Source organism: Babylonia areolata, chromosome 12 (assembly GCF_041734735.1).
Source record: "Babylonia areolata isolate BAREFJ2019XMU chromosome 12, ASM4173473v1, whole genome shotgun sequence".
NCBI classification, from domain to species: Eukaryota; Metazoa; Mollusca; class Gastropoda; order Neogastropoda; family Buccinidae; genus Babylonia; species Babylonia areolata.
The window spans coordinates 32,814,861-32,827,741 of record NC_134887.1 but is presented as its reverse complement, the minus strand read 5'-3'; positions in this window follow the sequence as shown (position 1 = coordinate 32,827,741).

The window sequence follows — 12,881 nt, the reverse complement described above, 5'->3', positions numbered from 1 at the left end:
GAACGGTGCCTCAGTTCGTTTGTCTGTGTTCCTTGTGTCGTCTGCTACAGTCAGTCACGGTGTCGGTTAGCTGGTAGCAGGCAGTGCACTAATTGTTCAGCTGTATCATTGTATGTAATCTGCCACGTTTACATTATGCACTTGTTTTCATGTGGGTGTGTGTGTGTGTTAATGTGTTATCAAAGTGTTTATGCATTTCTGGGAAGAGTTGTTTTGAATCTTTTTTGAAATGTTACGGTGACAAGGATGACAACTGGCATGTATATAATTAACAATGTCTTGTTCTGTTTCTCTATTGTTCTCACCATGCAGCAGTCTCCTTGCTTTTTGCTGAAGGCATTAGCCTGTTTTATCATAAGATAAATGCGGTTGCTTTTACACCAATCTAATTCAGTTTCACATAAAAACAAACTTTTTGCTTCAGATGCATACAGATTTAGTCATGAATATGCTCTTGGAATGGCAGTGCATGTTTTACTTTTAATGGGAAGATGGTTTTTTCGGTTGTTTTTTTAATATGTGTAGAAATTTGCACCATGAAGAAATTACACACATACACACGCACACACACACACACACACACACACACACACACACACACATATATATATATATATATATATATATATATATGTATGTATATACGGATCAGTCTGCACACTTTGAGACCTCCTTGAAAGAGAAACTTGAACGGACACATTTGTGTATTACCTGTTGGACATGTTGCAAGTGTGTCTGCCAGATTCATTTGTTGAATTCAGCCAGTGCTCATAAATGTTTTGCCGGGGAAATGTTTGATGTAGAAACAGTGTCATGAATACATATCTACTGCCTTTCTGGATATTCCACTTATTCAAGAAAATTCATTTCTTCATTCTGTTACTGTTAATAGTCTAATGCCTTGCATGCTATGTATTTAACATGTATGGAAAGGATTTGTTTTTGATTATTTGTGTTAAAATGTCTCGGTGAGTTTCTGGAAACCGTCATGGCGACGTTTCAGTTTGTTGCTTTTGTTAATAGCATTTTATTCGTCATCCCAATGCAAATTATCTGACCCATGTGTGTGAGTGCCTTCTGCTTCTAGCTAATTGAACGTGATGTGAAGTGTATTGAATAAACTAGTTTTAGTTCTTATTGAAACTGAAACTGGCTTCAGTTCCTGTTGAAACTGGTTTCAGTTCCTATTGAAACTGGTTTCAATTCTTATTGAATTACTGACTTTTAATTTTGGGGGTGGGTTTAATCAGGAGGTACTGCGGCAGAACCGGTTAGGCGATGGACTTTGATCCCGTGTTCCCCAGTGATCAGGGTTCGAAGCCCCTTTTTGGCATGAAGTTGCCTCCATTGGAAAGGCACTTTTCGCTGCTTTTTTTTTTTTCCTCACTCCACCCAGGTGTCAATGGGTACCCGACTTGAGGATGTGGAAGTTTCAAGCAGTTGAAGGAGAGGACTGGGCCCCGCCTTCCTTTGCCGAGCCCTGGACAGGGGATATGAGTTCACTGACGCAGTGGCCGTGGAAGACTATGGGACCTTTTAACCTTTAACCTAAATTTGGGGTGAAGGTGTTTTGTCCTTTCTTTTTTTTTTTGTTTTTGCCATATTAGTCATTGTTAGGTAGGAATGATTTTCTGTTTTCCTCCTCTTCTGTTTCTTCATTATAGTGCATGACGATCGTGTAGGTGGCATATAATGAAAATATTGGGGGTTTTTTTGGGTTTTTTTTGGTTTTGTTTTTTTTAACTTTGATATATGATGAGGAATGTAATTCATAGGACATTGTTCATTGTATCACCACATAATGGAATGACTTAGATTTATCGGATACTTCAAATGTAAAAACATTCTTTTTGTAAACTGTCCTCCCCTGTCCCCCCCCCCCCCCCCCCCCAACCTCTTATCTAGGGCTTTTGCTCGTCCATTGGATTCTGTTTTTTTCTTTCTTTTGTAACGTAAAGCCATAGGTTCTTTTACAATGAACTGCCAGCTTCAAATTATCTCTGATTTTTGTGGAGACATTTTTGCTTTACACAATACCTTTCCATCAAGGAAAAATTGAAGTTGATTTCAGATTTTCTTTGTGATTGTGCTGGGACCTGTTTGTTTGATTCACTCTGATTTTGTGGCTGTATTTGGTGCTCCTTGTGTAAACGATGTGATGTTTTGCAAATTTAGGTGTAATGCATACAGTGACTGGGTTTATTTCCATCGAGTTTACTCCGTGTTTGTTGTACATTTTAAGAATTCTTCTTCTATGATTTGTGCTTCTGTATTTTGTGAATCACTATATTGTGAGAGGTGTTTTATAACTGATCTTAAACACTAGATTTGTTCAGTTGCTGAGAAGAGTGTGTAATGATTACATGCAGAGCGTTCTGTTCTCATTTATGATATATGGTCTTACCTTAGATTGTGCTTTAAATCAGTGATGGGATTTATTCATTGAATTTCTGTGGTATGGACTGGACCATCAGTGTATAAATTTTGTCATGATTATTGAAAGATATTTTGATACATACTGTAAAACTGTTCTCCCCCACCCCCACCCCGTCTCCCCCCCTCCCCCTCTTTTTTTCTTTTCTTTCATCGCAGTCTGCATTAATAGTCAATGTCAGTTTCGTTTTATGATGATTGAAAGATGTTTTGAAATATATTTTAAAACTGCTTCCATTTATTTTTCAGCCTGTTTTTTTTTTTGTTTTTTTTCCATTTCACGTTTCTTTCTGCTTACCTTTCAGCATGTACTTTGATTATGCTTTGCTTTTTTATTTTCATTTTATCATTGCTTTTCTTCTTTACTGTGCCCTGCCCTGATGAGGATTGAAAATTATTGTCATGCTAATTTTGTGTTTGTCAGTGAGTGATTTTTTCATTGTATCTACAGATCTTCTGTATTTTTGGTATCAAATAGTTGCACATGGTAATTCTGAATTGATCATAGGCTTTTTGGTTTTATTCGTGGTTTGGATTTTGTTGTTGTTGTTGCTGTTTTGTGTGTGTGTGTGTTGTTGTTGTTTTTTGTTGTTGTTTTGTTTGGTTGCTAGGTTAGTTGTTTGTGTGCTTGTTTTTTGGTGTGTTTTGTTGTTGTTGTTGTTTTTAGATGATCTGAATTAGATTTGGCTTCCTTTTTATATTTACATGTTTTGATAGCAAGTTTAAACTTTGACGTGATATTATTTTACAACAATGTTAGAATGATGAGTGATTCACAGTAACCTGATTGACAACAAACTCATCAGTTTTCGCATTCATTTATTTAATCATCTGAAAATTTCTTTTGATATATGTTTGTTATTTTTTTTCATTTCATGAGTTTGTTACTTTTTATTTTGTTTGAACCATTGGAATTTCTCGTATTTTATCATCTTATGTTTTATTTTGTTTATTTACTGATGTGTGCTTTCTTTTTTTACTTTTTTTAAATATTCATATTGATGATGTTTCTTTCAAATCACATGCTTGAATATGTACACACACACACACACACACACGCACACATACATTGAAAACACACATACACACACAGACATGCACACGCACACACACACAAGGAGGAGTGAGGTGTTAGATCATGCAAGGATCTGACCTACACTGTGACAACAAATTATTTTGGATGAAAGAAAAATAACATGGCAGGCAGCGTTTTCTTTTGCCTGTTTGTTGTTTGTTTGTTTGTTTGTTTTTTTCCTTCATCTTTCTAGTCTAGCTAGATAAAATTAGGATTAAGGAATATCACTGTTATTCTGGTTTATAATTTTTGTGAGAGCAAACTTTCAGACAAAGCAACAGCTATAACTGTTGATATATCATAGCTAGGTAAAATTAGTAGTACTAAATATCTTTATTTTTCAGGTTTATATTTTGGTTGAAGGAAACAGTCAGTAAAAGCAGCAACCATAACTGTTGCTATTTTATTGCAAATACGTAGGGTGTGAAATTTTTAAGCAATGTTGGTTGTTGTTGGGTTTTTTTATTAGGATTTCTTGGTTTTGTTCTGAATGCAATGTTATCTGCAATATTAAGGAAATAAGTGCATGAGAATAATTTTTTTTACTGTTGGTCAGTTTTATTTTGATTTCTCATGGTGGTGAATGATTAATTAAGTGTATACACACACACTCACACACATAATTTTTTTTATTTAATTTTTTATATATATATATGTGTGTGTGTGTGTGTGTGTGTATGTATATAGTTAAATAGATAGATATGCATGTATAGAAAATATCTACAAATTGTCTCCCTTGCATATTTTCTAAATAGTTTTTCTTTGAAGCTTTACAGTCTCAGTAATCGGCTGATGGCAAGATCGGTGTAGTTATATACTCGCCTCTGTTGCCTGTCACAACGCTTCAGTTGTATACACTGAGTCAGTGCTTTAGTGATAATAATGATGATTATAAGATGATAAGAATAATGATCATATTAATAGTAATGATAATGATGATGACAGTGAAAATGATGATGGTGGTGATGATGCTAATAATAACGACAGTAACAGTTATGATGGTGATAATGATTAAAAAAAAAATTGTAGTAATGATGATGATGATGAAATGAGAAACAAGAAGAGGAAACAATAACAAGAACAATAGAACTGTCTAGCGGTGAATCTTGCGCAGAGACAAATCAAAGTGCTGTCACACCTGCCAGTCACAAGCATGCATTACACGAAAAATTGACTGAGAGGGATGAAAGTTGAAGCTTAGATCCTGAATATATGTCACCAGAAAGCGGTGGATTGTAAAGAGGGAGGTGAGTGTGGAGTGGGGATGGAGGGTGGGAGGAGGGGAGCGGGGGGAGGAGGAGCTCTTTTGGAAGGAGGTGGGTTTGAAGGCCTGACTTGAAAGAGCTCAGTGAAGATCGGAGTGTCATCCCTGTAGTGTTTGATCTCTGTTCGTTACCTGTGTCAGTTCATCTGTTCTTTGCTACCTGTGTCAGTTTTTTGTGTTTGTTGCCTGTTTCAGTTTTTCTGTTTGTTACCTGTGTCAGTTTATCTGTTCTTTGTTACCTGTGTCAGTTTTTGTATTTGTTGCCTGTTTCAATTCTTCTGTTTGTTACCTGTGTCAGTTTTTGTGTTTGTTGCCTGTTTCAGTTCTTCTGTTTGTTACCTGTGTCAGAGTTTTGTGTTTGTTGCCTGTGTCAGTTCATCTGTTTGTTGCCATTGCCAGTTCATTTGTTCGTTGTTACCTGTGTCGATTCTTCTGTTTGCTACCTTTGTCAGATCTTCTGTTTGTTATTGATTGTTCCTGTGTCAGTTCTTCTGTTGGTTACCTGTCTCAGTTCTTCTGTTGGTTACCTGTGGCAGTTCCTCTGTCCGTTACCATTGCCAATTCTTTTGTTGATTACCTGCATCAAGTCTTCTGTTTGTTTTTGGTTGTTACCTGTGTAAATTCTTTTGTTTGTTGCCTGTTTCATTTCTTGTTTGTTATTGATTGTTACCTGTGTCGGTTCTTCTGTTTATTACCTGTGTAAATTCTTCTGTTTGCTACCTGTTTCATTTCTTCTGTTTGATATTGATTGTTACCTGTGTCGGTTCTTCTGTTTGTTACCTGTGTCAGTTCTCCTGTTTGTTACCTGTTTCATTTCTTCTGTTTGATATTGATTGTTACCTGTGTAAATTCTTCTGTTTGTTACCTGTGTCACTTCTTCTGTTTATTACCATTGCCAGTTCTTTTGTTGTTTGTTACCTGTGTCAGTTCTTCTTTTTTTGATATTGGTCGTTACCTGTGTAAATTCTTCTGTTTGTTACTGATTGTTACCTGTGTCAGTTCTGTTTCGTACCTGTATCAGTTTTTCACTATTGTTTGTAGTGTTGGCGGCATTGCATGTGTGGTGTGCTGATCTCTGTTCGCTGCCTGTCTTCATTGCATTGTATTGCACTGCACTGCATTGCACTGCATTGTATTGCATTGCATTGTGTTGCACTGCATTGCATTATATTGTTTCGTATTTTGTCACAGCATGTATCGCTGTGTGGCATTTGGGGTGCTCTCCCCTGGGGCGAGTGAGTGACTACAGCGCAGCACCACCTATATTTTTCTTCTTTCTTTCTTTCTTTGTTGTTTGTTTTTATTTCTTATTTGTTTTACTATCAAAGTGGACTTTACTACAGAATTTTGCAGGCACTAAGTGCTTTCTCCTCATATAACCTTGGTTTTGGGGTGTTTTTTTTAAACATTTCACCCAGACAGCTAGCACCCAGACCACCACTTCAGGTGAAGTGGAAGGGGGTGGAAAAAGAAATCCTGGTCTGTATACGGCACTCGAACCGTAGGACACTGGCTTCCTAGATGGGCCCTTTACCACTTGGCCACTACTCCACTTTGCTGTAGGAGGAGCTTCAGTCACTTTGCTGTTGGATGGTGTTGTGGGGGTGTTTGATATCTTAGTGCTTAAATCACTGTGGTATTGTTTGCTTCTGTGGCCTTCAATATCAGATCATTGCTTATTTTGTATTTGTATTTCTTTTTATCACAACAGATTTCTCTGTGTGAAATTTGGGCTGCTCTCCCCAGGGAGAGCGCGTCGCTACACTACAGCACCACCCAATTTTTTTGTATTTTTTCCTGCTTGCAGTTTTTCTATTTGTTTTTCCTATGAAAGTGGATCTTTCTACAGAATTTTGCTAGGAACAACCCTTTTGTTGCTGTGGGTTCTTTTACATGCGCTAAGTGCATGCTGCACACGGGACCTCGGTTTATCGTCTCATTCAAATGACTAGTGTCAAGACAACCACTCTAGGTCTGGTAGAGGGGGAGAAAATATCGGCGGCTGAGCCGTGATTTGAACTAGCGCGTTCAGATTCTCTTGCTTCCTAGGCGGGCGCGTTACCTCTAGGCCATCACTCCACTTTCATGCTTCAGTCATTCCAGTGGTATTGGTTTGTGGAGAGTTTATTTGTTGTTGTTTTTTTTAATGGTGTAGAATAAAAGGTACCATTTCTTCATTTGTGTAGAGTTACCTTATCAAATCATTGCTTGTTTTAATGAATTGATCATTCTTGTGATTTTGTCTGCGGTGGTGCAAGGTATAAAATCAATCAAATCAAAATCAAAAACACTTTATTAATCCACATGGAAATTAAGGTATTGATCATTGTTTATTTTAATGCTTGAATCAATCGAATGATTTTTGGCTGGTGTTGTGTGATATATTGTATTATTGCTCATTTTGATGGTTAAATCATCCTAGTGATTTTGGCTGATGTTTGGGTGATATATCGAAGCATCGCTCATTTTGATGCTTCCGTCATTCTAGTGATTTGGGTTTCTGCATGCGGTGTTAGATATTGAATCATTGCTTATTTTAATGCTTCAGTTGTTCTAGTGATTTTTTGTTGTTGTTGTTGTTGTTTTGTGTGGGTTTTTTTGTTGTTGTTTTTTTCGTTTGTTTGTTTTTGCTTCTGTAAATTTAGGTATTGGATAATCATTTATCTTAATGCTTCAGATTGTGTGCACACTCACGCACGATAATGTAAGAGTGGTGTCCTGTTGACATGACCATCATTGCTGTTTGATTTCTTTTTTTCTTTTTCCTTTTTTTATTTTTACTTCTTTTTTTCTTTTTTTCTTTTTTTTTATTCTATTTTAGTTTATTTTTTTCTCAAGGCCTGACCAAGCGCGTTGGGTTATGCTGCTGGTCAGGCATCTGCTTGGCAGATGTGGTGTAGCGTATATGGATTTGACCAAACGCAGTGGCGCATCCTTGAGCTACTGATACTGATACTGATACTACTGTTTGAGGGGCAGGTGCAGTTTGCCTGTTCCTGGTTCACCTCCTCTGTGATCATACCGCCACCCTGACTGGCTTCTGATACAGGTTGACCTTGTCCTGCTTCACCTAAACCCACCGTCCATGTTTCACCTAGTCAGCCCCTCTCTCTCTCTCTCTCTCTTTCCCTCTCTTTCTCTCCGTCTATCTCTCCTTCTCTCTCTCTGTCTCTCTCCGCCCCCCCCCACCCCCCATCTCTCTGTCTCCCCCCTCTCTCTCTGTCTCTCTTTTCCCCTCTCTCTTTCTATTTTTCCCCCCTCTCCCTCTTCCCCCCCCCCCTTCTCTCTCCCTCCTCTCTCCTCCTCTCTCTCTATCTCTCTCTCCCTTCCTCTCTCTCTCTCTGCTCTCTCTTCCCCTCTCTCTCCCTCTGTCTCTGTCTCTCTCGCTTTCCCTCCCTCTCTCTCCACTCCCCATCTCTCTCTCTCTCACCCCTCTCTCTCTCTTTTCCCCTCTCTATCTCTTTCTCTCTTTTCCCCCTCCTCCTCTTTCTCCCTCTTCCCCTCTCTTCCCCCCTCTCTCTTCCCCTCTTCCCCCCTGTCCCTCCCTCCCTCTCTCCCCCTCCCCCCCTCTCTCTCTACCCATCTCCCAATACCGAGAAAACGAAGAAACAGGAAATATCACTTTATGGAAGTGTGGATAGGCAGGGTGCCATTCCAACGTCTCACACACACATACACACGCACAACACACACACACACACACACAACACACACACAGAGAGAATAACTGAGTACATATACATTAGTTTATAGAAAAAAAAAAGAAAAAAAAAAGAGAAGACTGAATCAAATAGCCTTGTCATACCAGTTCTTATTCATTGTTCACCTATTTAATGTGAACAATGAATAAGAGCTGGTATGACAAGGCTATTTAATTCCGTCTTCTCTTTTTTTCTTTTCTTTTTTTTTTTCTTTTTTTTTTCTTTTTTTTCTTTTTGTCCCAGTTCCAACAAGCAGCAATTTACAATCTGTGACCAATCTTCCCAGCTGTTCTTTTCTTGTTTACTGCTCAAAGATATACTTTTTTGGGGGGTGGGGTGGGGGGGGGGTCCTCCAAAAACACTGAATAGTAAGTGAGATTCGTATATATATATATATATATATATATATATATATATATAATTTAATCATTATGTTGGGTTGTTGGAGGTTTTTTTGTTTTATTTTTTGTTTTGTTTTGTTTTGATTTTGGGGGGGTTATTTATTTTATTATTACATTTTATTATGTTTATGTCGTGAACAAACTTGGGGTGGGCTTTCAAAGCATGACCAATGATTATCATATGTAAAAGGGTGTCTGCTCTTTTTTTTCTGGGTTTTTTTTTTTTCTTATTTTTTAAGCAGATGTGATGTAGAATTTATGGATCAGTGAGCATGTCTTCACTCCACCTTGAAACTGAAACTGACATTTTTTAAGATCATAGCTTTAGAGCTTACCGGGATCTGTATTTGGGAAAGACTTAGGTACTCAAGAGATTGTACATGTATTCATAGAACATTGTATACTCTGAAAGTCATGTTTTTGTCATACTGTTTTTGTTTTGTTTTTTGTTGTGGTTTCTTTAAATGCTTTATATCAGCCATTATTTGCAGTAGTTTTGTTTTGTTTTTTTCTGTACATTGTATATTTCACAAGTCAGGTTGGGTTATTTTTTCACAGCTGTATATGAACCATTATTTGCACAGTTTTGGTGGGGGCTGGGGGGGGGGGTTTCACATTGGATGCTTCACAAATCATTTTTGTGTTATAGGTGCATTAACTGCTTTTTATCACTCATTATTTGCCTAGTTTTTTTTATGCTAGTATAAGATATTGTCTTATATTTTGATTTTCTGTTGTTGGTATCTTTGTGTGTTGAAAAAATGGTCCAAGAATTTTCATGAATAAGACTTAAGTGTGAAGATTTGGTTTGGTCAGATGTCTGATTGTTGAATATTCCATTAAAAAAAAGGTATCAGAAATTACAATAATGATATGAAAGATAATAATAACGATGATGAAGATGATAATACTAGTACTAATAATGATCATGATGATGATATGACATGCTCTGGAGGACATCAGGCAAAATACAAAAATGATATACTGGCTGCATTGCAGTAAGAAATAAGGTCAACACAAAGAGAATCTCTGCCAACGTTCATGGACATTTCTTTTCTTAATTTGCTGTACATTTCTCTTGGACAGCCTGACCAATTTTACTTAAAGATATGGCTGCACAACCCAAACTACATACCCTCTGATATTAAGGAGCTTAATGGTTTAGGTACAGCATGCCATGAACTGTGTTGTTTGCAGATTTTTCCCCCTGATGTGACAGGATTTTGTGTTTAACACAGGTTTTGTTGTTTATTTTTTTATTTAGTTGGTCAGTTGATCTTGATTTGGTCCTGTGCAGTTGGCTGCACTAGAGCAACAATGTCAAAAATATCACACATCGTTTTGCACCTGGATGTTGTTAGTTGATGATGACTGGATCTTGTAGTTTGACATCAAGCTGTGGAAAATGAAGGAATGGAAAATAAAATCTTGGAGCTGAGCCTTTGGATTTGTTTGTTTACTGGTGTGCTTGTGCAAATCTGTGTGAACGGTGAGCATTATCAGTTGTTGGGAAAGCAGGGGGGGGGGGGGGGGATTGGGGAGGGGGGGGGGCGTCAGAACTATTTGAAGATTTGGTGAGACTGTTGAAAATGATGTTCTGTAGTTGTTGTTTTTGTTTGTTTGTTTGTTTTTTAATGGATGGAAAAGAATGTGTGAAGTGAGAGGGAGAGTGGGGAATGACTGGTTTTATTTTGATGGATTTAAGTAAAACCGTGTATAGAGATCCCATAACTCAATCCAGTTTGAGTGATATGTAGGCCCTTATTGTGTGAACGTTTTACTCTCTCTCTCTTTCTCTGTCTCATTCTCTCTCTCTCACTCATGCATGCATTCACACACACACACATGCGCACGCACAAACACACACACACACACACGGGTGCATATGTAACAATTTGCAGTCTCTCAGCCACCAGGGTCCAACTCTCAACCAACCAAACCCATGGCCCTGATAAAAGCAAAAGACCATGATGCATGGTATGTCTGGCAAACCAGGCCAGACCGGCCTGTACCGTCCTGATCTGTCTATTCCTGAGGAAGGGGGCAGAGTGGTGAAGACGCTTAGCTGTCAGTGTCCATGAAGGTCTGTGTTCAATTCCCACTCTCGCCCTTTCTTCCAAACTTGACTGGAAAAATCAGACTATCATCCAGTCATTCAGATGAGACAGGCGCAATAGCTGAGTGGTTAAAGCGTTGGACTGTCAATCTGAGGGTCCCGGGTTCGAATCACAGTGACGGCACCTGGTGGGTAAAGGGTGGAGATTTTTACGATCTCCCAGGTCAACATATGTGCAGACCTGCTAGTGCCTGAACCCCCTTCGTGTGTATATGCAAGCAGAAGATCAAATACGCACGTTAAAGATCCTGTAATCCATGTCAGCGTTCGGTGGGTTATGGAAACAAGAACATACCCAGCATGCACACCCCCGAAAACGGAGTATGGCTGCCTACATGGCGGGGTAAAAACGGTCATACACGTAAAAGCCCACTCATGTGCATACGAGTGAACGCAGAAGAAGAAGAAGATGAGACAATAAACTGATGTCCCGTGTGTAGCAGGCATTTGGCACACTGAAAAAGAACCCTAGCAACAAAATAGCTGTCCTCTGGCAAAATTATGTTGAAGAAATCTCCTCTTAATAGTTACACAAATGATATATGCATGCACTCAAAGGCTGACTAAGTGTGTTGGGTTATATATGCTGCTGTCCAGGCCTCTGCATAGCAGATGTATTGCATTTCTGGATTTTTTCTCAACTCAGTGACACTTTGAAAAACTGAAACTGAAACTTGATTCACCTATTGCTGATTCACCTATCACTAAATTGGTGATCTTGATTTGCCTGTTCCCATTTCGCCTATGTGCTCACTGTGTGTTGAAAAAAAAAAAAAATCTCTAAAGCTCACTTTTTTTTATTTTTTTTTTATTGTTGGGCCGGTTACTTGTGTTGATTGTCTGGTCTCTGTATCGGTAAATCTGATGCAGCAAAAACTTCTCTCTTGTTTTGGACACTAACAGTATCAGTATCAGTAGCTGAAGGAGGCGTCACTGCGTTTGATCAAATCCATATACGCTACACCACATCTGCCGAGCAGATGCCTGACCAGCAGCGTAACCCAACACGCTTAGGCCCTGAGAAAAAAAAAGATATATATACATTTTTTTTAATAATAAAATAAATAAATAAAATATAAAATAAAATAAAAATAATTATAAATAACAATAAAATATAAAAAAATAAAGTAAAAAAAAAATAATAAATAATTACTTTTATATATATATATATATATATATATATATATATATATATTATATAATAAAAATAAATCAATAAAATAAGATAAATAAAAAATAAATCAATAAAATAAATAAATAAATAAAATAAAATAAATAAATAAATAACAATATATTTTTTTTTATAAATAAGTAACACTAACGAAGCTTTATCCTAAACTGAATTGTATTGTATTTGCTTGAAAGTTACTGCTGTGAAACCGCTCTTAATATTTCACCCTGTATCAAGACCTGTAGAGAATTAATATTCATAGTATGATAGTGGTATCTGTACACAGTGATGTGTGTGTGTGTGTGTGTGTGTGTGTGTGTGTGTGTGTGTGTGTGTGTGCGTGTGTGTGTGAATGACAATGTGCATGTTTGAGAGGGACAGAGAGAGTGGGAAACTAGGAAAGAGAGAGAGGGACGGGGGGAGGGGGGGGGGGCTGAGAGAGAGAGGCTGAGTAGGCGAAATGGGACTGGCGGGTTGGGGAAACAGAACAAAGTGTCAAACTTTCAACAGACCATTGAGGATGGCAGCATATGGTCAAAGAGTAGGCAAAGTGGGAATGGGTTTTATCAGACCAGCACCGACAGATCTGAGACAACTCCCTATGGACAAAGAGAACAGGATCCTGATGTCCTGGCGTTCATCAGCTATGCATCCTCTTCTGATCGTTGGAAACTGTAATTACTTGGACAGATTCTGTCGTGGATTCAGTGCAGCCGATTC